General features: G+C 37.9%; 1 non-coding gene across 1 annotated transcript; it reads left to right on the top strand.

The window, feature by feature from the left end:
* Positions 1-23,368: 23,368 nt before the first annotated feature.
* Positions 23,369-23,475, top strand: LOC126019693 (U6 spliceosomal RNA). The gene has a single exon (XR_007499322.1). It is a non-coding gene; the product is annotated as a U6 spliceosomal RNA (small nuclear RNA).
* The last annotated feature ends 1,247 nt before the right edge of the window (positions 23,476-24,722 follow it).

Raw genomic sequence — 24,722 nt, 5'->3', positions numbered from 1 at the left:
GATCACCAGTCTGGAGGCAACCTCCAACTTCACACATGGGCACGCAAGGACACGCAGGTGTGACCACGATGGCTTAGAACAGGGGTCTGGATCCCTGGCTCTCAAACTTGGCCCAGGCACCGTTCAGTTCCATAAAGATCATCCGGGTGTGCTCAAAGGGCTGCTCGGTGGCTTTGTCGGGATGCTCTACCAGCCCAGCCCCGTGGTACTGCTTTTTCATCTGCTCTGGAGTCACCATGCCCACGGTTGTCCAGCGGCTCTCACCCTCCCACAGGACAGTGTGCAATGCGGACAGCAGACTCCGGATGTTCCTCTCCTTGCCCTCAGCCCAGTCCAGGAGCTTCATCTTGAGAGAGTTCATATCTTTGACCTGTTCCTTCTTCAGCATCTCAGTGATCATCCTTGGTCCCTTTATGTCAGTCTTGGAGGAGAAGCTCTGGTTGGACAAGTCTTCAAAAATGTTCTCAGACACTTTAGGCTCCCCTGATGCTGGCCTTGGTCCTGGGGGCTTCGTTCCCAAGTCAGCTCCCTCTCCCAAGACTGGTAACTTCTGGCAATCAAGTCACCCCCATTCCAGGCCTGACCACGACTCCCTCATGTCTGTGAACAGCCAAGACCGAACTATGCTGTGAGCTTCAATGTGATCAGGGGCCAAGAGGAGAAACAGATTCATGTCCCCAGCTTTGCTCAGAGGCAAGGATATTTTATATACACAAACCAATCAACAAAATACACAATATCAATAAAAGAATAAATGAAAAATCATATGATCATATCAATAGATGCAGAGAGAATATTTGACAAATATTTGATAGATCCATAATAAAAACTCTCAACAAGATGGGAATTGAAAAAACTTTCCTCAACATAGTCAAAGCTATTTACACAAGCCTGTGGCAAACATTATACTCAATGGGGAAAAATAAAGAACTGGCATGAAACAAAGTTGCCCACTCTTGGCATTTCTATTCAATACAGTAATGAAAGTACTTCCCATAAAAATTAGGGAAGAAAAAGATATTAAGGGAATCCAGATAAGAAATAAAGAGGTCAAGCTCTCACTATTTGTAGATGAAAATAGTGACATGATATTATATTTAGAAAATCCTAAAGGCTACAAAAATATATTCTAAAATAAATAGATTTGTATAGAATCTGGAAGCTACAAAACTAATATGCAAAATTATAAGTCCTATGACAGGACCTATCATTCACTGCTGGTGGAAATACATGGTCTTTCTATATAGAAATAATCAAGGAAAATAAAGAGATATTAAAAAATAATCTCTTTCACAATTGTGCCTCAGAAAATCAAGTAGCTCAGAATCAACCAAAGAGGTAAAAAGACCTATAGAAAGAAAACTATTAAACACAGATTCAAATAAATAAATAAATAAATAAATAAATAAATAAATAAATAAATAAATAAATAAGAACAAAAGAAAATGGAAACATCACCTGCTCGTGGGTTGGAAGGATTTACATCATTAAGATACAAAGAAGAAAACATAGGCAAACCTCTTCAGAACATTGAATCTAATGGCATCTTCAAGGATAAAACATCACTGATCAAGCAAGTGGAAGCAAAGATAAACAAATGGGACTACAGGGGCCTGAGTGATAGCACAGAGGTAGGTAAGGCGCTTGCATTACACGTGGCCAACCCAGGACAAACTTGTATTCAATCTCTGGCATCCATATGGTCCCCTGAGCCTACCAGGAGCGATTTCTGAGCACAGAGCCAGGAGTAACCCCTGAGCACCACCAGGTGTGGCCCAGAAACAGCAACAACAAAAAGAAACCCAAATGAGATAACATTAAACTATGAAACTTCTGCACTTCAATAGAAATGGTGACCAGGATACAAAGACTGCCCATAGTATGAATTGTGAGAAACTATTCACTCAATACCCATCAATAAGAGGTTAATATCTAAGATATTTACAGCAGTTAGAGCTTAACAGATGGCCAAAAGGCACATAAAAATTTATCCACATCAAAAAAAATCCTTAGGGGCCAGAGTGGTGGCGCAAGTGGTAAGGTGTCTGCCTTGCCCACGCTAGCCTAGGACGGACCACAGTTCGATCCCCCAGCGTCCCATATGGACCCTCAAGCCAGGAGCGATTTCTGAGCGAAAGCCAGGAGTAACTCCTGAGCATCACCAGGTGTGGACCCCCCAAGAAAAAGAAACAAAAAATTCTCCACATCATTAATCATTTGGGAAATGTAAATCAAAACACAATGAGATATTATCTTATACCAACCAAACACATCAAAAGAAAAAAAAACAGTTCTGGCAAAGATGTGGGGAGAAAGGCACTATCTTTCATTGCTGGTGAGAATACATGCTAGTCCAGCCCTTTTAGAAAACAATATGGACTTTTTTTAAGGATTTCTCAAAACAGCAGTACATTTATACAATGAAATACTACACAACTATTAGGAAAAATGAAGTAATAAAATTTGTTTATACATGTACGCAAAGTAAAATGAATCAGAGGGAGAGAAATAAATACAGAATGATCATATTCACTTATGGTATATATACACTAAAAAAAGATACTATGAGTAATAATGCCCAAAAGGAATAGAGAAGAAGGCCAGGAGAACTGAACAATGATAGGTAGCTTGTCATAAAGAGTCAAGGAATACAGTTAGAGCAGAGAAGGACCATTATAACAATGATGGCTGGCAATAACCACCATGAACAAGAAGTAGATGGTGATAAGAGTTAAAGTGATATGCATGATACCCCTGCAGTATTAATATTGCAAATCATAGTGTCTAAAAAAATAGAGATGAAAAGTGTCTGACCTAGAGGTAGACAGGGGAATGGCAGAGAGGGAGAGAGGTTAAGAGGGGAAACTGGGGACATTGATGGCAGAAAATGTGTACTAGTAATGGGATGGGTATTGGACATTGTATGACAAACTCAGTCATGAACAATTTTGCAACTGTATCTTTGTATGTATGATTTCATTAAAATTTATTTAAAAAAAGAAAGACCAGGGCCGAGCAGTGGCGCAGGGTGCAAAGCATGTGCCTTGCATCCCCTGGCGTCCCATAGGTCCCCCAAGCCAGGGGCGATTTCTGAGTGTATAGCCAGGAGTAAGCCCTGGTCTATAAATGTTTGTATGCATACATTTAATACAATTGTACTTTTTAGAAAATATTTGTGTGTATTCTATGATAGTAAACAATAAAATGGACTAATAACTATGTATATTTTATGCAATTTAGACAATGCCTAAAAGATTTTTATATATTTAGACTATGTAGGCAATTTGCAATTTTTTTTAAATTTGCTCTAGCCTAAATCTCTTTGACTCTTAAAGGGAGATGGTTTGAAGGATAAATTAGTTGGTCTGCTCTATGCTAGGAACAACTCCAGAATATCTGACGGTATGATTATTTTGAATGTGTAAGCTACAACTTGTATGGCATTACACTCAGCCTCTGCTTACCACACTTCTCAAGTCACTTATGCAGAGAAAACCAAGCAGAGGACCTGGCACTTAGTGTTTGTTCTACAGGCTTTGCCATTTTCTAGTGCCACCTTCCCTGTGCTTTAGTGCTGCAACCCACTCTCTGTCTAATGCCAGCTTGACTTTTTCCCATCACTCTGTTCTTGTATTTTTTTTCTCTGCATTTCTATATTACATAATTATTATTTTCTTTTCTCCTGGCTTTCCCAACCTTCTCCATGTCCCTTCATCTTCAGTTTTTTTCTTAAGTTCAGCTCTTCATCTTTATTAACCTTATGCTTACCCACCCTGCCCAAAATCTTTGCTGCTATGCCAGGACCCACCATCTATTTACTGTTCACTACTTGCTGGGACACAAGATATAGCCTGTATGTACATCACTTGTTTGCATCCTCTCAAGAAATTATAGGAAGCACTGCCTCTCTTTTTTACAGCCCTCTCACTTGCCCCAGTGTGTTAACATAGACACAACCATGGGCACAACATATGCTTCTAATATAGAATTGCTCCCTGACATTAAGCTGCTCTTTTATGTCCGTGAACTCGGTGAGCCAGATCCTGAGGTGCACTTGGATGATGCAGCAACTACAGGAGTCAGTGAGTGACAGCAATCATGGGCCACAAGATGCTCTGCTGACAATTCTCGGAGCCTTTACACATCACCTCCCCTGACAGATCAGAATTGACATCAAATCCTATAAATGGCACCAAGGCTCAAAGGTGGGACTCTCAGAAGCTCAGAAGTGGTTTATTATCACTAGTATCACATGCTTCCTCAAGTTCTGCATGTAACTTTCCAAATTCCATTGGTTGGGAACCACATACTTGAGCATAAAATAGAGTATTGACAGAAGTGAAAAGAACACAAAGAAATGCTCCTCTAAGACAGCTGTAGGCTGGAAGGTCCCCAGAATCAGGCATAGCTGGCTACCAGGAACATTTTCTTCTAAGCCAAGAACATCACAGATTGTCCACTTGTTCATTGGTTTATATTTCAGATTACTAAATATTCAAAACAGGTGGACATAAATAAGGACAAATGCCATTTAATTTAAACCTGAATTTCTGCCTCACAGACTGATGCTTCCGTGTATTCACGAGGAAAAACAATTATTACACTCCAGCTAGCACAGGCACTGGCTTAGGAAGCAGCCTTGATGGCACAATAGTTTATTGGCAAAGAGAAGGTAGGTTGCAAAAATCAATTTTGTTAAAAATAAACAAACTATAATTCTACCTCCCCAACTAGGAAATATTTCCAAGGCAAATGAATAATGGCATAGCATTTTAGTTCTCTGAGTAATTCCAGAATCAACCTTTATGACGAGCATACTACCTAATACCAAATGTCTGGCACAGCATTCCAGGTCCCTTGCCTTCTGCTTCTGCTACCCATTACCACGCCCTGCATTTTCCTTCATTGAACCTTGGCTCCAGCTGTGATGACCCATTTTCATTGCTCTGAATATCTTGCATGCTTTCCTGATCTTTCTTTTATACGTGGCAAAGCTACCATCATAGTCATGAGATGTATAAGTTTTCCTTCTCTGATCTCACAGAATCCACTACCCTCATCTCATCACTTCTGCATATACCAAACTAATCAAATGCTTTTAGTTTTCTCCACTTTTTAAATTTATTTACTCTGCTAAAATGAACACACCAGAAACTAGGGAGCTTTATAACAACAAACATTTATTTCTTAGCCTTCTGTAAGCTATAAAGACAAAAAATCATGGTGCCCGCATATTTGGTATTTGCTGAATACCTATTTACTCATGAATTATTGTACTCAAAACATTTTCATTAAAATCTCATGATTACATAGTTGTTCCTAATGCAGTTGTTTTACGACTGCAATGCTTCAACACAAATTCCACCACCTATATGACCTCTACACTAATTTTCCCAGCTTCTCTCCCGTTCCCTCTAAGCAGGCACTTAACAAAATTTTCTTCACATTGTTTTGCTTCACATTGCTTTTTAAAGGAAACTTGTTTGGTTTTGTTTCTTTTCTTTTTCAGTGGCCACACACAACAGCAATTGATGGTTACTCACGTGTTCAGTAAACAATGTGGTGCCAGCAATAGAGCCTGGATTCTGCATGCAAAGCATGCATGCCAGTAGATGTCTGTCTTTTCCTATAGTCTCACAGGCAGGTGGGGAAAGGACTTGTTTTATAAAGACACTAATTCCTTTCACTCTGGCTCCAACCTTAGGACATAATCACCTAATGCAATTTCTTGGCCCTTCTGTTGTCAAACCTTGAATTTTAAAGAGACACATTCAAACCATAGCATATACTCATTGGGCAGGTGTTGGAGGATGGGAGACAAACCTATTGTGTTTAGAAGCTATTCCTGGCTCATGTTCAGGAGTGATCTCTGGCAGTGTTCAGAGGACCTTATGCAGTGCAGGAGACTTGAACCAGAGCTGTGGTAGGTACTGCCACAAACAAGGCAAGGCTTTACCTCCTGGACTCTCTTTCCAGGAACTCATATTCTCATTTTTATGAAGCATTTATAGCATGGCAAGAATGATACTCAGAATTTTTCCATGTATTTCAACTGGTTTGAGAATATTCTCATAAGGAAGTTATTGCTCTCATTTCCATTTTACAAATAAGGAACAAAAAAGGAGGAACATTTTTCCAGGTCAATAACTTTTATGTACTGGAGCCAGGACTTTAACCTAAAGGATCTAACCCCTGAGTCTATACACCTAACTCTAGTCTATATTTTTCCTATTCATGAAAGGAACAACAGAACCCAGAGTCCAATGTAGAGAAATGACTTAAAAATGAAAACTGAATTAACAAGTGACTGAAACCTAGTTTTTGGTTCCCTTTGGCCCCAGCTGCTGGTTGGTATGTAACATTTGCTATTGTAAAGAGATTGCCTCCATCACCACCCCTCAGCTGTGCAGTAGCATAGACGAGTCAGAGCTTGGCACAGGTGACCCCCATCTTTAAAAGAATGCCTGCTTCCACTGAAATAGGTAAATTGCTTCAGGGAATGACAGGTTACTCCTCTCTCTCTCTCTCTCTCTCTCTCTCTCTCTCTCTCTCTCTCTCTCTCTCTCTCTCTCTCTCTCTCTCTCTCTCTCTCTCTCTCTCTCTCTCTCTCTCTCTGTCTTTCTCACTCTTTTTTTTTTCAAGAGAGAAACTGTTCCTTCAGCCTAGAATGAGCTTGTTGGAAAAAAAAAAAAACGATTTCACGCTTTGCTGAGTCTGATTGTCCTTGAACACCAGAGCGCATCACCTGCTGGCCTCACTGCTCAGTGCAAGGGCTGCTATGACTGTTGCGGGGGAGGAGGGCAGCAGGGTGACAGTAGAGGGGGTAGTGGCAACTCTCCATCCTCTCCTGTTCCTAAAGGAGCTTGAGAACAACAAAGCCATAGGGTAGCATTTTTTTTTTACATTGTTCTCGCCCTCAGATTCTCCCACCCCCATTGTTCGTTTCTTCCTCTCCACTGGCTGCAGACTTGTTTCCCTGTTACCTAAACTTATTCTGCAAGCTCTTCGGGGTTTACAAATCAGCTTGCTGAGTTCTTCAGCAGTCAGTTCCTCAGGCAGTTTCTCAGACAGCCAATCCCTGGGGCCCCCAGGTTCCCTATTCCTATTTAAGGATTACCTAGTCTTCCTTATGTTCCTTAATATAGATATTCTTTTTTTTTTTTTTTTTTTTGGTTTTTGGGCCACACCCCACACCCCGCGGTGCTCAGGTGATACTCCTGGCTGTCTGCTCAGAAATAGCTCCTGGCAGGCATGAGGGACCATATGGGACACCGGGATTCGAACCAACCACCTTTGGTCCTTCTTAATATAGATATTCTAACAAAAGGTAGTGGCCCCACATTTCTGCCTCCAGCCTCAGTCACCAGGATGCCATCAGAAGCCTCTCTGAGAAAACTTTCAAGAAGGTTTGCCTGGAACCTTCAATAGAAGTATCACAAACGTCTCCTCCTCTGTCTGACACAGAGAGTAATCCCTGGGCAGAAGAGTGTCTGATCAAATGTGAGAAAATGAAAATGCTAATCTAGGAAAATTTATGATCAACCCGGAAATGAACCAGAGTAGACACATACCTACAAAAGTCAAGAAAGGCAAGAAGCAGTAAACTAGATGGTGAGACAAAATATTGCAGACAAAAAGTTTGAGGGCATGTTGAGAAAAACAGAGTTTGAAACCTAGACCATCCTGAAGGCATAGAGAATTTTGACACAAAGAACATTTCTCAGGATCCCTGAAAAAATCTTGAAATGCAAAATTCTAGCACTAATGGATCTGGAGAGGAGAGTTGACCTGACCCTTTAGGAGAGGCACTGCTGGAACAAAGGCCGTGCCAAGAATATCAAAAGAAGACCATCAACTACTCCAAGCTTTTCTTCTTGGAAACTACAATAGGAATGGTCACTGAGTGGTGGCAGGGAGAGAGGTAACTTTGGAGAAAATTTATATAAACTATCTCTGCAAAGACACCTCCCCGTTCTAGGGGCCAGAACATATCTCCCCCTGAGATGTGTACTCTCCTCTCTCTCCATCTGGAGAAGCTTGTATTCTCTCTTGAGTATGTATCTTAATCTAGCTCTCTCCTTCCCCATTTTTATTTTTTCCATTAAACTTGTTATAGTTCACTATTTATCTCCTTCTGAAATTCTTTTCTATAAGGGAACGCAGCAGACCCAAAAAGCCTGGGTAAGATTTAGAACTAACTTTTCTTTCCTGCGAAGAACAATTCCTTGCTCTAGACTGAACTCACACGTCCCCAGATAATCAGGTTGCAGAAATTATCTCCCATACTGTGCAGAACAAATGGACTCTAGGCACAGCTTGAAGGCTGCTCCTGGGGCTGGGACTGGTGGGACTTGAGCTTCCATGCATGCAAGGGCTCATTGCAGACTCTCACCAGGCCTGAACTTTCCAGGCACTTTCTTAAGTTACATAGAGAGGAAACCAAAGATTTCCTTCTGGAGACTGTCATCTCTCTCCTCCCCACTTCACATAAACCCTCCTTTACAGGGCACCCTCTTTCTCCATTGATGGGGTTTGAGTCTACTATCAAGAACTAAAACACCCTAGCAATTTCTGTAACCTGGGTGAGGTGGAGACAAACATGCTATTCCTAGCAGGAAGCTCTTGCTAATAAATTTTATTGATTAAAAAGAAAATTTATTTCACAGATTCCTTGTGTGCCTTTGGATAAAGATCCTGAAAAGTGAGCAAACTTCAGTAATGCTACTTAATGAGTTCTGCATGGTAAAAAGTATCTATAGTTTGAATGGAACTTGCTGAGAACTGATGTGTTATGATTATAAACTTAATAAAAATTTGGAAGAGTGGGAAGGGAGTAAAAAAATTCCCAAGGATGACAGCAGAGAAGATTGAGAAACTGGCTGGCATGGTTTGAAATAACCACTGATTGAGTATCTAGATGGTGGCAAATAAGATCTGATTATAACTTGGGATCTGTTATGTGGCAGGCTCATATCTTCCTGTTGCCTCTACCTCTCTAGGAAAGTCTAATCTGTTAAGAGGCCCTTTAGTAATCTGTTAAGAATTGAAGGAAATCAGGTAAATCATTAAATGGAGCAAGTAGTTATGAAAGAAGGAAATACATTACTGGCTATTACTGGTATAAGACCAGAAAGGCAGGGGGGCTGGAGATACTAGGAAAGAGCTTGAAGCTCTTTGTCTGGAACCATTAAAAAACAAAAATTTAGTGGTCTGGGAACAACTAGTTGACTGACCTATGCATTAAATTAATAACCTAAACAAGAAGATGTGAAACAGGGAGCCCAAGAAAAATGTTAAGCTTGAAGAAGGTTCCCTTCTCCAATATTAGTTATCTGAGGTGACAAGAAGAAAGTGGGGGAGCTGTAACTGATACTAGGAACATATTTTAGACAAAATAGAGGTGAAAAAATTTCCGGGTATCTGGTCAGAGAATGAACGCAACTCTGCAAGCTTATAGACATAGATTTGGGGCCGGGGTGGGGGAGGGATGGGAGCAAGGAAGTCAGGTCAGCTCAGTGTCTGAGCTGAGAAAGTAGGACACTTTCAAGAAAGTTTACCTGGAATTTATATGCAGGGTGTGCCCACAGACAAAAGGGTAAGAGATGGGATGGGAATGTAAAATCAGCTTCTCTGCTCCTTGAGTCTGAGCCTGCATGGGTTTTGCTTTGCTTCCATGGAGTTGATGAACTAGTCTTATCTAGCTATGTTTTGTATTGCTGGTATCCCCAGGTTCCTGATCAAAATAGAATAATTTTAATTAGAAGTCTAGGAGACAATCTCTCTCACTTCCCATCCTCAGTTAGTCTTTGAGTTCTGCAAAGTTGGCTTCCCTCCCTTTCTACTTAATGATTCTTTTTTTTTTTTTTTTTTTTTTTTTTGGTCTTTGGGCCACACCCAGCGGTGCTCAGGGGTTACTCCTGGCTGTCTGCTCAGAAATAGTTCCTGGCAGGCACGGGGGACCACATGGGACACTGGGATTCGAACCAACCACCTTTGGTCCTGGATCGGCTGCTTGAAAGGCAAAGGCCGTTGTGCTATCTCTCTGGGCCCTACTTAATGGTTCTTTATTAGGCTATTTCTTGCGATCTGAGTTCCACTAGGCTTAATATGTTGCCTTTTCTCAGGTTAGGTCTCAGATATCTTTTCAGGGTTGGTCACATGTTAACTAAAGGGTGTTAATAACTGAATAAATTCAATTATTTATTTATTTATTCAGTTATGTGAACAAATTCTACTTGAGAATCAAACCTTTATTTGGCAGTCACATAGTCCACAAGACATACTCACTTGACCATCTCTTATTCCTAGGATAATTTCTTTCATTAAAAATAAAAGTATTTCCTACACAATTTTACACTTCTATTAAAAAATTCAAATGTATGTATAAATTCTACCTCTCTAAAGAGCATTATTGTACATTACAGTGTGTTGTTTAATCCTCAAAAGAAATTTTACTTTACTTTTTAATTTTTCATAGATTTGGGGATCAGAAAGTTATCCTTCTCTGCCATTATGGAAGACTGAACACAGTAGTACAGTAGCACAGATGTCAGCTGCCCCTTCCTAGAGACTTTTCTCATTCTTCATTTTTCTCTCTCTTCATCATCAATTCATTATATAACATTATTTTCTATAGCAGCAGGCACTATAGGCTCTGTAATAAATGATCTGATGAATAAGTTGTCACCCTCACAACAACTCTTGGAGAGGGATACAAAGATTCCTGCTCCTTTACAAGGTAGGAGACCTACCAGAACTGGAAAGTAAGATTTCTCTTTATTTTCAAAGCCCTGTTCTTGACTCATTTGATCCTGATATATAACAAAGTAGGTGATAGAAGTAACTTATTTTAAAGATGAAGAAACTAATAGTACTCAATTAGCACCAACCAGCCCAATAAATCCTCAGACAATGACTGAGTAGGATATAAACATTGTAAGATATACTAATAATCACAAAATAGCTTTTATTTATCTAAGTTTTATAATTCTACTTGCCTTTGTGTTGGAACAAGCAATATGAAATTTACTTGTGCCTGCTAAGGGAAGAAGCTAAAATGGTGAGTATGAAATTGGACATTGGTGGGGAAACATTTAATATGAACAATTTGATAAATCACAGTGTTACAATAAAATATTTTTTTAAAGCTAAACTATTTACAATGAGAGAAATTCATGTTAAAATTATTTGAGGAACAGGAAAGCAATGTGAAATACTCATTAATGTGAAAACCATTTTCATTTCAGAATGAATATTAGTTTTACTAATAATGGATTTGAATCTCATTTTTTTCTGGAAGTCTATTATCTCCCAGAAAATAATTTCTGATGCTGAGGAGGGTTTAGTTTACCCACTAAAAGGCAAATTTCTGATTGTAGATGTTTGATCGGAAAGATACTTGGATGTCATTTTAGTTATCCACATTCCTTGATTTTATCTCTTAATAGTCAACAAGAATTGAGAACAAATTATACTCTGTGTGCTGTGGAAAAAAATCATGCAAGAAAGGGTATTCTATTTCTTGAAAAACTGATAAGATCAAGGTTGCAAATTTATAAAATAGCATAAGTGCTGGATGGTGAGTACCTTATGATTTGTTAAAAATAATCTGATCTTGGGGCCAGCAAGATAGCATGGAGGTAAGGCATTTGTCTTCCATGCAGAAGGACGGAAGTTCAAATCCTGGCATGCCATATGGTCCCCCATGCCTGCCAGGGGAAATTTCTGAGCGTAGAGCCAGGAATAACCCCTGAGTGCTGCCAGGTGTAACCCAAAAACAAAAAATATAAAAAAAATAATAAAAAGCTGATATTACTTGCCCATTTGCTTGCACACTGTGACCAAGGTTGCGAAGCTTGTGAAGTAGCAGTGCTGAGAAGTCAATCAATGCAGTCATTCCGGATGACCTAGTTGCCTTTTTGATATAACAGACCCTTCAAGCAAGGTATAGACAGCTTTTGAGATGACCGATTCAGGTCTGTCTACTATCTCAGACTGTACTTCAAATAGAATCAATATTTGTACAAAGAGGTCCCTAGTTCTTCTGCACAAAATTTTCTCCTAAAGAACAGTTGAATTTTGAGAGCTCGAGCTTGGAAATAATCAAAAGACCCTGCTGTCTTGTCCATTCTGCTGGCCACAAGTAATGATGGGTACTGGCAAGTCATTCTGTATCTTCTGGACATTCTTACACATTTTTTAATTCCTTTGATTGTTCATCCTGTGATTTCCAGATTGTGCTGAAAATCTTCTGAAATAGTATTTGTAAAAGTTTCTTGCTTTGTACACAACTGACTTAGTTTTGATCCCTGGCACCACTAAAGTCTCCTGAGCACTGTTAGAAGTGATTCCTGAATGCAGAGCCAGGAGGAGTCAGCCCTTAGTATAGCTGCATGTGGCCCAAGGCAACAAAAAAGAAAAGTTGCTTGTATGATGTTAGATGCTTTCAATTAGCATTACTACTGCTGACTATTTGAGAGGCTATTGAAGAGTTTTTGTGCCAGTAGAAAAGGTGAGGAGACAAAAATCATGAAAAGTTTCTTTTGTAAAGGTTTAATAATTGCTTAAATTTTATAATATAAATTCTGCTTTTGTTAGTGAAACTGTGTGAAAAAAGAGGGGAATAGGAGAGCATTTGTCCCTCTCCACCTGTTTGTTGGCAGAACTGTCTGGAACCAATGGCCCTTTGGAACAGGTGTCCATTTCTTGACTTTGGTTCATAAACAAACCCAAGAGATTGAGTAGCCAGTATGAGTGTTTATACAGAGCCCTTGAAGAAACATTCCCAGCTTGGAAGACACAGCTGGGGAATCTGTCAGAACAATCCAGGACTCTGGGAAAAGATGAGACTTAGTCCAGCAAACATGACCTCGGCCTGGGCCTGACCTCTGAATGCCACGTGTCACCTTCAGTGGGAAAATAAATAGTCCTCTTGTCTGGAATGTGTACCCCTTCACTTGTAGAACATGAGAAACAGCCAGAAACTGTGGGGTGGGGGAAGCATTGAGTCTGTCTTCAAGCTGTCCTCAGAGCATGCTTACATCCCCAAGCAGGTCAATACTACCATTCTCTCTCTGGATAAAGGGCCTGCATGGGCAGGGCACGTCACTCAATCTTCTGAGATGCAGACTCTTTCCTAGGTTCAATCAAGCAAGGGCTACTGTGCACACAGAGATGGAAAAGGGGAAGAACAAAGGGACAAACTTCACTTTGGGTAAGAAAACTTGGTACAACATGGCAGGAATGAAGACAAGGAATAGGAAGATTCAGGTCAGAACTGTAAAGGCTATCCTTTGACCATTGAGTCAGTTCAAAGGTAGTATCTCAGAGTGGGAGTAAGGAAATTGGCCTGAGTAGTTTTGCTATGCAGATACCTGAAGAGGATCATAGCTTTCTTACTTATAAGCTGTGGAAGTGAATCTCTAAAACTAAAAGAAAAACAAATTGCTCATTTTCCCCCCAAATTATTTATTTAGGGGTTAAAGCGATAGTACAATGGGTAAGTTATGTGCTTTGCATGTTCCTGATTCTGGTTTGAGCACCACCAGGACTGATTTCTGAATGTAGAGCCAGGAATAATCTCTGAATGTCAGGTTTTCTCCTCAAAATAAAAAGAAAAAGTTTATATCCAAAAGTTTATATTCCAAAGTGATCCCATTGCCTGAAGTTCTAGTGCTGTATTCAAACTCCCCAGGAAAGAATGACACACATTGATGACAAATATTTGCTGTTATATTGGACTGTGAAGACTTGGGACTATCTGAATGCATGTTTCTCTTTCTCTGCCCCTGCTTCCCTTCCATATGCATCCTAATAGCCAGATCCCCTTCTAAGTTGACTTCTCACCACCTGAAACTTTCTGTAGGAGAAATGTAGTCTAAGGCTAAAGCCAAAACCTGGATTTTATTGAAAACTATTTTTCTTTTACCTTAAGTTATAGGCATCTCTCATTTTTAACCCATTTTTAATCCCAATCCCATTCATATAGTTTTTGTTTTAGCTCATCTCTCACCAGGATAATTATAATCTACTCTTTCAACAGGACTGTCTGACTTTGACCTCCTATTGTCCATTTTATTATTCATCCTTCTTACTTATCACAGGAGACACCTGTCTATAGACATAGACACTAGTCTATGTCAAGAATTGTATGCTTCAGGTGTTAAGAAAATACATTAGAAATTAAATAAATTAAACTTAATAAATTTAATAAATAAATTAAGTTAAATTAATTAAATTTCTGAAGATAGTTCATAAATTACTTGCACACACATGACCTGGGTTCAATCCCTGGCACTGCATATAGTCCACCTGGCACTTCCATGAGAAACTCCTGAGCACAAAGTCAGGAGTAATCCTAAGCACCATGAGATGTGATCCAAAAATAAATTGAATTATAGTAGAACAAAAATTAGAAGCTAAAAGAACTTCAAAATGAAGCTTTCAATGATTAAAAAAAAAAACTATCTGCGATGACTCTAACAAATCATATTTTCTTGGACTTCTGAGGCTTAAAATTCAACATAGTTTTCTAACAATAATAGTTAGAAATACTCACCCTGGACAAGAACTAGATGCTGAAAGGAGGTAAAGTGATAATCATGACACTTCTTCAGTAACAATATTACAAACTACAGTGACTAAAAGAAAAAAAGGAAAAGAGAGAAGAAAATTAGCTATCATAGAAGTGGAACAAGAGGAAGCAGGGGGTGGAGCAGGAAACTGGGGACATTGATGGTGGGAAATGTGCACTGGTAAAAGGAGTAAAACTCAATCATGAACAACTTTGTAGCTGTGCCTATAGTGATTCAATTAAAAATTTATTTTTTAAAATGTAAAAAAATTCAAGAGGTCTCAATTTTTTTCCTGCACCTCTATTCTCTCATTCTCTCCCTTATTAAATGATCCAAATGCATCTTAAGACATCCCTACTGAATATGTACAGTAATCAAGTCAAGGTTCCTTATTCTTCAAGCGCTGGCATCTAGGAAAGTTACTAATTTTCATTTGTCATCTAATAGCTTCATTATATGTTCTAGCTATTTTACTCTTGTCTCTAGAGCTATCAGATATCCAGAGGAAAGTTAATGGCAAAACATGTGTGACTATTTAATGGGAATCATGAAATGGAAGCTCATAAAGTACAAAAATTCTCTTTTGGGGGGGCAAACTCTAAACAGGAACATTTGCTGTTTGTTCCAATCAGCTATAAGGCAGTTCTTTATTCCCTGGAGCATTAGGGTAGACAGTATAGGCATAGAAAAGAAAAGCATTATTTTGCAATAAACCCAGTTTATGTCCTTGCCTGGGAGAAAAGAAAGATCAATGAATTACATATTAAGCTGTCAGAGTAGTCTCTACAGGTCAAAGGAAGGTAACCCTAACATAGAGTCATGTTCCCAGATTTTGGTGAGGGTTCCAGCTGCATACTGGTGAAGGATCAATCAGACAGCTTGCAGACAACCTATGGGGAAAACACTGAAGATGGGGCTGCTTTTAATTGCAAAAGCAAAGGTGTTGAGTTTTTATAATTAGTAAACTTGGGACATCCTGTCAGTCTATTGCACATGGCAAGAAAAGTAACAATTGTTTTGCATTTTAATGGTCTGTTTTTTATTTTTATTTTTTGTTCTCTCCAGAATCACTATGAAGTGTGAGAGATAAGTAGAGATATGATCAGAGATCAAGGAGGGGTGATTGCCCAAAAAGGGGGATGAATGGCCAGGAAGTGAAAGATAAAGTAGAAAACTACTGACCTGCTTTCTCCAGGGAAAAATTGAGTAAATGTTTGAGATGATTAAAAATTAAAATTTAATCTGCAGAAATACTTTCTGTGTACATGTTTGAAAAAATGATTTTAAAAAATTGAAACATGGTTTACAGGACTGGTAGTGATAGAATTTCGTGTACCACCCAACTCTGGAAAATTTAGTTTTATAAGTCAGATCTCAGGTTCTGTTGCCTTTGACCATTTGTTATTACCATACTATTTCTTTCTAACCTGCATATGAGAGATCATTCTTTTATTATTCTTCAAGTAAGTCTTTCTTTTCTCTGGGGTCTGTATTAGATGATCCTATTATACAAACTCATTGTCTCCTATAGCTTTTTCTCCCAAGAACTTGTCATCATTTTTATTATATATCTATGTTTCCTCATGTATCTATTGCCCCAATAGATAATTCTATATAAATTCTATATAAATTCTATATAAATTCTATATAAATTCTAGGAGAGAAGACAAGAATGAATATATTATTTCCTGCTCTAGCTCCATCACCTAGAATTGGGACAAAACAAACTCAGTGACACTCAGGAAAATGACTGTAAGTGGGTTAGGGAAGAAGTAAACAACATGAAGGAACAATGAAGAGATCAGAATTACAAAGTCTATAGATTGAAAGTTAAAGTGAGGATAATTACTATTCCATATGATCTAGAAAGTTGACAAGAGGTTGAAGGGAGTGTTTAATGAGATTTTTAAGAAAAGGTGCAAAAGCTATTGGCAATTGAAAGACCTAGACTTGAGTATGACTTAGGAGTGAAAACTATAAAGGACAGAAAATGTGTATCATGGAGAGATGAAGAGCTGAGTGTCTAAGAGTAGCTGTGCTTTCTTCAAAGGTGTGGATATTAATAAATGAATATTAGTGTCAGGAATTGCTGAAGCCTGCAGATAAAGATGCAGAGAGGGGAGTCAGGAAGATTCCTTCAAATAATGCTACCCTTTGGTGTCCAAGAAATGTACAGAAGGAAGCACTTACATTGCATGCAGCCATCCTGCATTAGCTCCCTGGAACCAAATATATTCTCCAGAGCCCCACCAAGAATGATCCCTGAGCACAGAGCAGCTCTAAATTCTAAGAGTGAATGGATATTGAGCAGATCAGAATGAAAACATTCTTTTCTGTCCCAAAAGATACTTCTGGTAACTATGGAGTAAATATGGGTTTTACAGAGAAGAATGGAAAAAAAGGAATATAGCTGGTTAGTTAACACTAGTCAGGATAAGAGGTTACAAAGACTTTAACAAGAAATGTTTTCAAGCAAAATAGATTTTAAAAGTGGTAGAATATGGAAGATATCTAGTAGTTGAATTAGAGGGCTAGAAAATTAAGGAGTTAATGTGACCCTTAGATTTCCTAGTTAAGCTAGTTAGTGTCAATCAACAGGTTAATGCCAGTTTCAATAGAAATATAAAGTACTGAACAGAGATGAGTAGGTATATATGATAAATATAAAGAACTGATAGAGATTAGTAAATTTATCTTTGAAACCTTAAGTATAAAGTGCCCATGGCACATCCAAGTCAAGAATTACATCAGGGGCTGGAGTGGTGGCGCAGTAGTAGGGTGTTTGCCTTACAGGCGGCTGACCTAAGATGCGATTTGATCCCTTGGCATCCCATATGGTCCCCCAAATTAGGAGCAATTTCTGAGCAGATGGCCAGAAGTAACCCCTGAGTGTCACTGGTTGTGCCCCCAAAATAAAAAAAAATTTACATCAAGCAGCTAGATTTAAAAATCAGAAATGCCTAAAAAAAATCTGAACTGAAAAAATGAATTTGAGTTTTTTGGGGATAATAAATTAATATAGAATCCATAACAAATGGATTAAATGTGGGAAAAGTAAATAAAGTAAGAAGAAAACAGAGAACCGGAAAGGGGGTCCTTAAGTCTAAAGTTTAAAGGCCAGGCAGAAGGGAAAGGACCAAGGAAAATAGCTTGCACAAACAGTAGCAGAGAGATGCTATAAAGAGAAATAGAGCCTCATGATGGAAGACAAAAGTGGAGATTGTGGCAGCAGTGGTGGTACAGGGAAAAGTTCCCTCCCTCTGTCTCAGCTCTCAATAGAAGAGCTGGTAATGCTCAGGGGAACAAGAAAAAACAGTTCCAGCTCCTTCATAACTACTTGTATTTTTTTTATTAAAGTCAAGGAGATAAAAAATAAATAATAAGGATATTGAAAACAAAAATAATATAATGCTTATGGATGTAACAGTATATAGAAAACACATAAATGTCAATTAATAAATCATGGGGGGAAAGTATGGGAAGGAACATTGGACCTGAGTGGACATAGGAATAGGGGAAAGGTCATCAGCAGTTTGGTAGCAGGGGTGGACAGCAATAGAAACTTGAACACTATGTAACTCATCACCTAAACTATGAATTAAAGAAAGATACAGGGCCCGGAGAGATAGCACAGCGGCGTTTGCCTTGCAAGCAGCCGATCCAGGACCAAAGGTGGTTGGTTCGAATCCCGGTGTCCCATATGGTCCCTCGTGCCTGCCAGGAGCTATTTCTGAGCAGACAGCCAGGAGTAACCCCTGAGCACTGCCGGGTGTGGCCCAAAAACCAAAAAAAAAAAAAAGAGAGAGAGAGAGAGAGATACAGAAAAAAGAAAGAAAGAAAGAAAGAAAGAAAGAAAGAAAGAAAGAAAGAAAGAAAGAAAGAAAGAAAGAAAGAAAGAAAGAAAGAAAGAAAGAAAGAAAGAAAGAAAGAAAGAAAGAAAGAAAGAAAGAAAGAAAGAAAGAAAGAAAGAAAGAAAGAAAGAAAGAAAGAAAGAAAGAAAGAAAGAAAGAAAAAGTGTTTATTCTAGAGTGGAGGTTTTTGGAGACAGTAGAATCATTTTGAAAAGGAAAAGGATATTTCAGAGATAAGGATCTCAGAAGCAGCTCAGTGACAGCTGGACTTGAACTTGGGTCTCTGTCAAGTTGGAGGGGAGGGGAAGGCAGATAAGTGATCACCAAATTCTTTTTTTACTTGTTTGTTTGTTTGTTTGTTTTGGGCCACACCCAGTCCATCCTGGGTCGGCTGCGTGCAAGGCAAATGCCACACCGCTGCTCTATCACTCTTGTCTCTGCTCACCAAATTCTAACTAGAATGCTGCACAATGTTGTTTCAGTGCCACTGTGGACTCATGATGGAGCAACCAGAAAACTTAAAAAATCTTGTCTCAGGTCCTCTCGTTTTTGTCCTAACTTCCTAAGGACAAGAATCTGAGTGTACTGTAACAAGATTTCTTTATACTTTCAGGACTAGACAGGCTGGCATATTTAAAGTGAGAAGTCACTCAAGGTTTTTATCTGATTAAGTTATTCTGAATATCATATACACATTTTCAAAAGATCAAAGTTTGCTGATGAAAGAAAATATATTCATAGGTAGCTTCCAACTAGTCTATTTAAATAAAATATGGCAATGTTCCACCTATAAATAGGTTTCCATAAGGAATCACTGCTCAAAACCAAAACCACCTACTCTTCCCTAAATTATTTTTGGAGTTTTTATCTTCAATGGAAATTTTAGAGTACCACATTCTCAGGCACTACAGAGCTTAATGAAATTATTTCATTTGGCAAAGACGATCAGAACCTATATTCTGACTACATTATTTTTTATTGAAAACTTGTACTTCCTAACTAAAAACTTTTCAGAGAGTATGGTAAAATAGTATCTCCTGAGTAAGACTTATGAGAAAATTAAGAATGTGAGTATGGCTATTTCAGGAATCGAAATGGAATGTTATCAATATTATCTAGTGTGTGTTCCAAAGAATAAAATGGCCCTTGGGTAAAGCAAAACCAAAAAACAATGAATGAGCACAGGAAATGGCAGTAATCTTGTCAAAATAAATCTGGCCATGTATTTATTGAAACAGATTTAAACATACTTGCTTTTAAACATACATGCAGGACTTGCATGCTTTTGGAGATTTTCCTAAGCTTAGAGGTGAGCAGTCATACCCATTCTTTTGTTCACAACAATAGTCTCAAGAAATAGTTTTGAACAATGGTCATTCAAGTATTGTGCAACACAATGTGAATGTTTGAGTCTTTGATTACAAATGTTGTTTAAACATACTGGAGTTTTAAAACTGAGTAATGAGCTGAGATAGAGAAAAAAGGAGGGCAAGATTGTAAAGATAAACTGCAAGATGGCAGGTGAATAGCAGAGACACAGATTTGATAATCCATTAAATTAAAGTCACAGACTGCAATTCTTGAGGAGGAAGTGAAAAAAGATGCTGGGATTTAAGCAGATTTCAATGCTAGTCAAGCCCATTCACCTGATAGATACTTCCTCTGTTTCCTTTTATTTGTTTGGCTAAAAGCCATGTCTGCAAAGACTTTTTTTTAAGGAAAGGTATAGAGATGAGTATGTGAAACAGTGCATTTGCAGAGCATCAGGTAGGATGAAGTGGTCCAGGAGGCAGTGGAGGGAGATTAGCTATTTGTGATATATATAGAGATATAAATATATCACAAATATCACAAGTGATATATAGCATTGTATATATTACAAATATCACAAATGATATACATCATATGTATATAATATATATGTCATATTATACCCTAAGTACTGTCAGGAGTGATCCCTGAGCACAGGGACAGAATTAGCCCCTTTTTACTTTTAGATGTGGCCCCAAACACAAAAATCTAAAAACTAACTTAAATTTAAGAGACAAATTAAGCTAAATGGAGAAACTAAACATAGAATGGTTGTCAATAGTGTAATTTATTTGTAGAGTTTCCCAAGTCGTACTCTTTGTATAATTGCAGAGGAAAACAAGGATAAGCAAAGGCATCATCTTTGACCTCAGGGACTTCAGATTCAGTTTGAATTCTTGTTATCTAGGTCTTTAAATTATATGTAAATCAAATTATGAAAAACTGAAACATATAAACAAATTATGTATAACTACTTGGCTCCATTTCTGCTACTACTGAAAGACTGCAATAATGCCTTTTGGGAACAGTATAAAGAACTAGAAAACTGGTGATTAAATGGTGTCAGCCCAATACCCAGCACCCAGTAGTTGAATAATCATTTGTTTTTGAGCTAGAAGTAGCAGCACAGTCTAATGGCTCATAGAGATTATATTTCAAGATCCTGCTTTGTCCAGAGTAAGAAAATGATAAATTAAATAACTCTTGGTGATAGTAGTCCACATATACACTCAGGCAAGTACTTTTCAATTACTTTTTAGTCCAGAGGGTACTAATTAGTCCTACATTTTACATACCAGAAAAAAAACTTTTGGAATGCCTGGTTTAAATCTTTTTATCCTTAGCGATTCAGTGAGCAGGTTCAGAAGAGCCTGCAAAAGCCAAACAGAATATTCAGACAAGATGTTTTTGCATGATTCAAAATCTATTGAAAAGAGGTCATATAGGTGCCAGACAGATCAAAAAGCACTATTTGCAAAAACTCAGTGTACCATGTAAGTACATGTAAGTCTGGTTGATAATGACCATAAATAATTTAGGAAAAATATAAATTAATTATCTAAATAAAAGTTTAAATTTAAGATTTTTTTTATATTATAAAAATATGTACAACTATATAAAAAGATGAGTCTATTAAAGAGTTGCATTTTGTTGTTGTTTTAGGGTGACACTTATGAGTTACTTCTGGCTATGTGCTCATAAATTAATACTGGCCTGGGGGATCAGATGGGCTGCCAGGGGATGGAACTGCAGTTCGTCTTAGATCAGCCATGTGCAAAGCAAACACCCTACTACTGTGTCACCTCTCTAACCCCAATAGTTGCATTTTTAGCAGCATTTTATTTCTCAAAAATTACATGGAGTAATAACTCTCCCCAAATAACCAAAGCAATGTTAGGCAAATATAAAATGAGAGACTTTTTCACCAATTTCAAATAATATTATAAAAGTATTCTAGACAATGTTATACTGAAATAAAAACAGACTTTCAAGTTTATGAACCAGAATTTAGAAGACACAGACCACAAGATATACAGACAACTAGTCTTCATTTATCAGAAGAGCTAAGTGTATAAAGTGAAATAATGGACATCTCTTCAACAAATGGTAAAAACTCATCAGACAAATGTAAAACAATTTAACTCAGAACCCCCATCTCACACCATATACAATTTAAAATAAATTAAAGACCTTTATATCAGAATTGAGTCCATGAATTATATCAAGAACTTGATATAATATATAGAGAGATATTTTCGGGGCCGGCGAGGTGGTGCTAGAGGTAAGGTGTCTGCCTTGCAAGCGCTAGCCAAGGAAGGACCGCGGTTCGATCCCCCGGCGTCCCATATGGTTCCCCCAAGCCAGGAGCAATTCCTGAGTGCCTAGCCAGGAGTAACCCCTGAGCATATGGGTGTGGCCCGAAAAACCAAATAAAAAAAATAAAATAAAATAGAGATATTTTCAACAATTTAAGATGATTTGACCGAGCAAACAGAACAAAAATAAGCAAATTAATCAATTTCTGCACTGCAAAAAAAATTTTCCATGTCTTCTAAATTCTGGTCCATAAACTTGAAAGTCTGTTTCTATTTCAGTATAACATTGTCTAGAATAGTTTTATAATATTATTTAAAATTGGTGAAAAAGTCTCTCATTTTATATTTGCCTAACATTGCTTTGGTTATTTGGGGAGAGTTATTACTCCATAAAATTTTTGAGAAATAAAATGCTGCTAAAAATGCAACTATTGGGGTTGGAGAGGTGGCACAGTGGTAGGGCATTTGCCTTGCACATGGCTGACCTAGGGTGCACATGGCTGCACCCTAGAATAAAAAGATACACCACAAACTGGGAAAAAAGATTTGCTCACTAGTCACCTGACAAAGGTGTTAATACTCAAGATATACAAAATACTCATAAAACTTAAGTAGGTACAAAAAAAACCCCACAAATCCCATGAAATAAATGGAGAGAAGAGAAATAGATAATTCCTCAAAGAAGTCATACTGATGGCCAATGGGTGTATAAAAATGCTCTTTTCACTTATTCTTAGAAAAATGCACATCAAAATGCAATGAGATATCTCACACACATTTTTTACAAAGGTCAAAAAGCCAGTAGTACCTTAGATGTGGGAATAAAGAGCCACTGTAAGTGAGTTTTGACTGGTTCCACTCATGGAAATTAGTTTATGTAGGCTACTCAGAAAACTAAGACTTGAACTTCCATATGACTCAGCAATTGCACTGCTCAGCATCTAAGAATCCCCAAACACTATTCTGAAAAGACTTCTGTAGTCCTGTGCTCACTAAAGCACTATTCATAATAGCCAATAACTTGTGTCCAAGAACAATGAGTAAATAAACAATGGTATATATGCACAACAGAATACTAATCTATTTTTTTAAAACATAAAGTGTAATTTGTTGCTATAAGGGTAGAACTAGAAGGTATCATGCTGAATGATGTCAACAAAAAAGAGAGGGACAAATACGAAATCTCTCTCAGAATATAAAATACAGATCTTTTTCAAATGTGAGACACAAAAAAATTTTCAGGTTTTTTTTTTTTTGCCACTAACCATTCCTTTAATAAACTTCTTAAATCCACATATGAAAAAGAACATCTGTATTTGTGCTCGCTTTGGCAGCACATATACTAAAATTGGAACGATACAGAGAAGATTAGCATGGCCCCTGCGCAAGGATGACACGCAAATTCATGAAGCGTTCCATATTAAAATAAAAAGAACATCTGTATTTGTCCTTCTCCTTCTGTCTTTGGTTTAGATGTTGAGACACAGCAGTAGTGCTTATGCTTACTACTGGTTCCATACTTAGGGTTCACTCCTGATAGTGCGAGGGACCATATGTGACAATGCAGTTGAAACACAGGTTGGCTGCATGCAAGAAAAATGCTGTACCTATTGTTCTCTCTCTCTCTTTCTCTCTGTCTCTCTCTCCTTGTCCTCCTTCAACTGACTCACTAGTTCCATCCATTTAATGGAAAATTTATTTTATGTTTTCTTATAGTAGATAATATTCCATTTTGTGTATATACCACAGTTTCATATCCACTTATCTGTTCTTGAGTAGCTGGATTTTGTCAGATTTTGGTTATTGTGAAGAGCACTACAATGAACAAAGGAATGCAAATGTCTTTTCTTCAAATAGTGTTTTGAATTCTTGCAATAGATACCAAACTGGGTCATTTGGAAGGCTCAATTGTTTACTCACTTCCTATGCCATGCTTTCAAATGTACAGTATACCTATGATGCCTTAGTTATAAAAATTCTTTATATTTACTCCCACAGAAGCAAATGTATTGTATTGTTTGTTTTTATTAATTAAATTTCTTTATTTTAGACAATGTGGTTTACAGAGCTGTTTATAATACTATTATTTCTGGCATTCAATACTCCAAAATCAATACCTCCTCCAGTGTAACATTCCCTCCATCCTGGTCATCAGTTTCCCAACCTTCCTAAAGCCTGCCACTTGGTAGGCACAAATAAGTTACATATTATTTTGTGTATTCCCACTGGGAAATCAAAATTAAAATTCAGGGGGTGTCTATGGCACTGGACTGATGAGTTCAATAGTTACTGTGGTGGTTCGTTGGGACCCTTTAAAGGGCTCCTGTGCAAGCAAATGTGTTTTGCTTCAATGTTTTTCTCATAATTTCTCTGTGTATATAATAAGTTTGACATTTTAATTAAAAACTAAGAGATTAGGAGCTAGAGCGGTGGTGCAAGCAGTAGGGCATCATGCACTAACCTAGGACGGACTGCCATTCAATCTCCTGGCATCCCATATGGTCCCCCAAGCCAGAAGTGATTTCTAAGCACATAGCCAGGAGTAACCCCTGAGTGTCACCAGATGTGACCCAAAAACCAAAACTAAAACAAAACAAAATAAAGCAAAACTAGGAGCTCAATTTTGCAATGTATATGCATTTATGTATTTGCCTGATTTGTATGTATAATTC

This window comes from Suncus etruscus, chromosome 9, assembly GCF_024139225.1.
Source record: "Suncus etruscus isolate mSunEtr1 chromosome 9, mSunEtr1.pri.cur, whole genome shotgun sequence".
Classification (NCBI taxonomy): Eukaryota; Metazoa; Chordata; class Mammalia; order Eulipotyphla; family Soricidae; genus Suncus; species Suncus etruscus.
The sequence above is the reverse complement of the archived record's forward strand: the minus strand, read 5'-3'. Positions and strand labels throughout refer to the sequence as shown.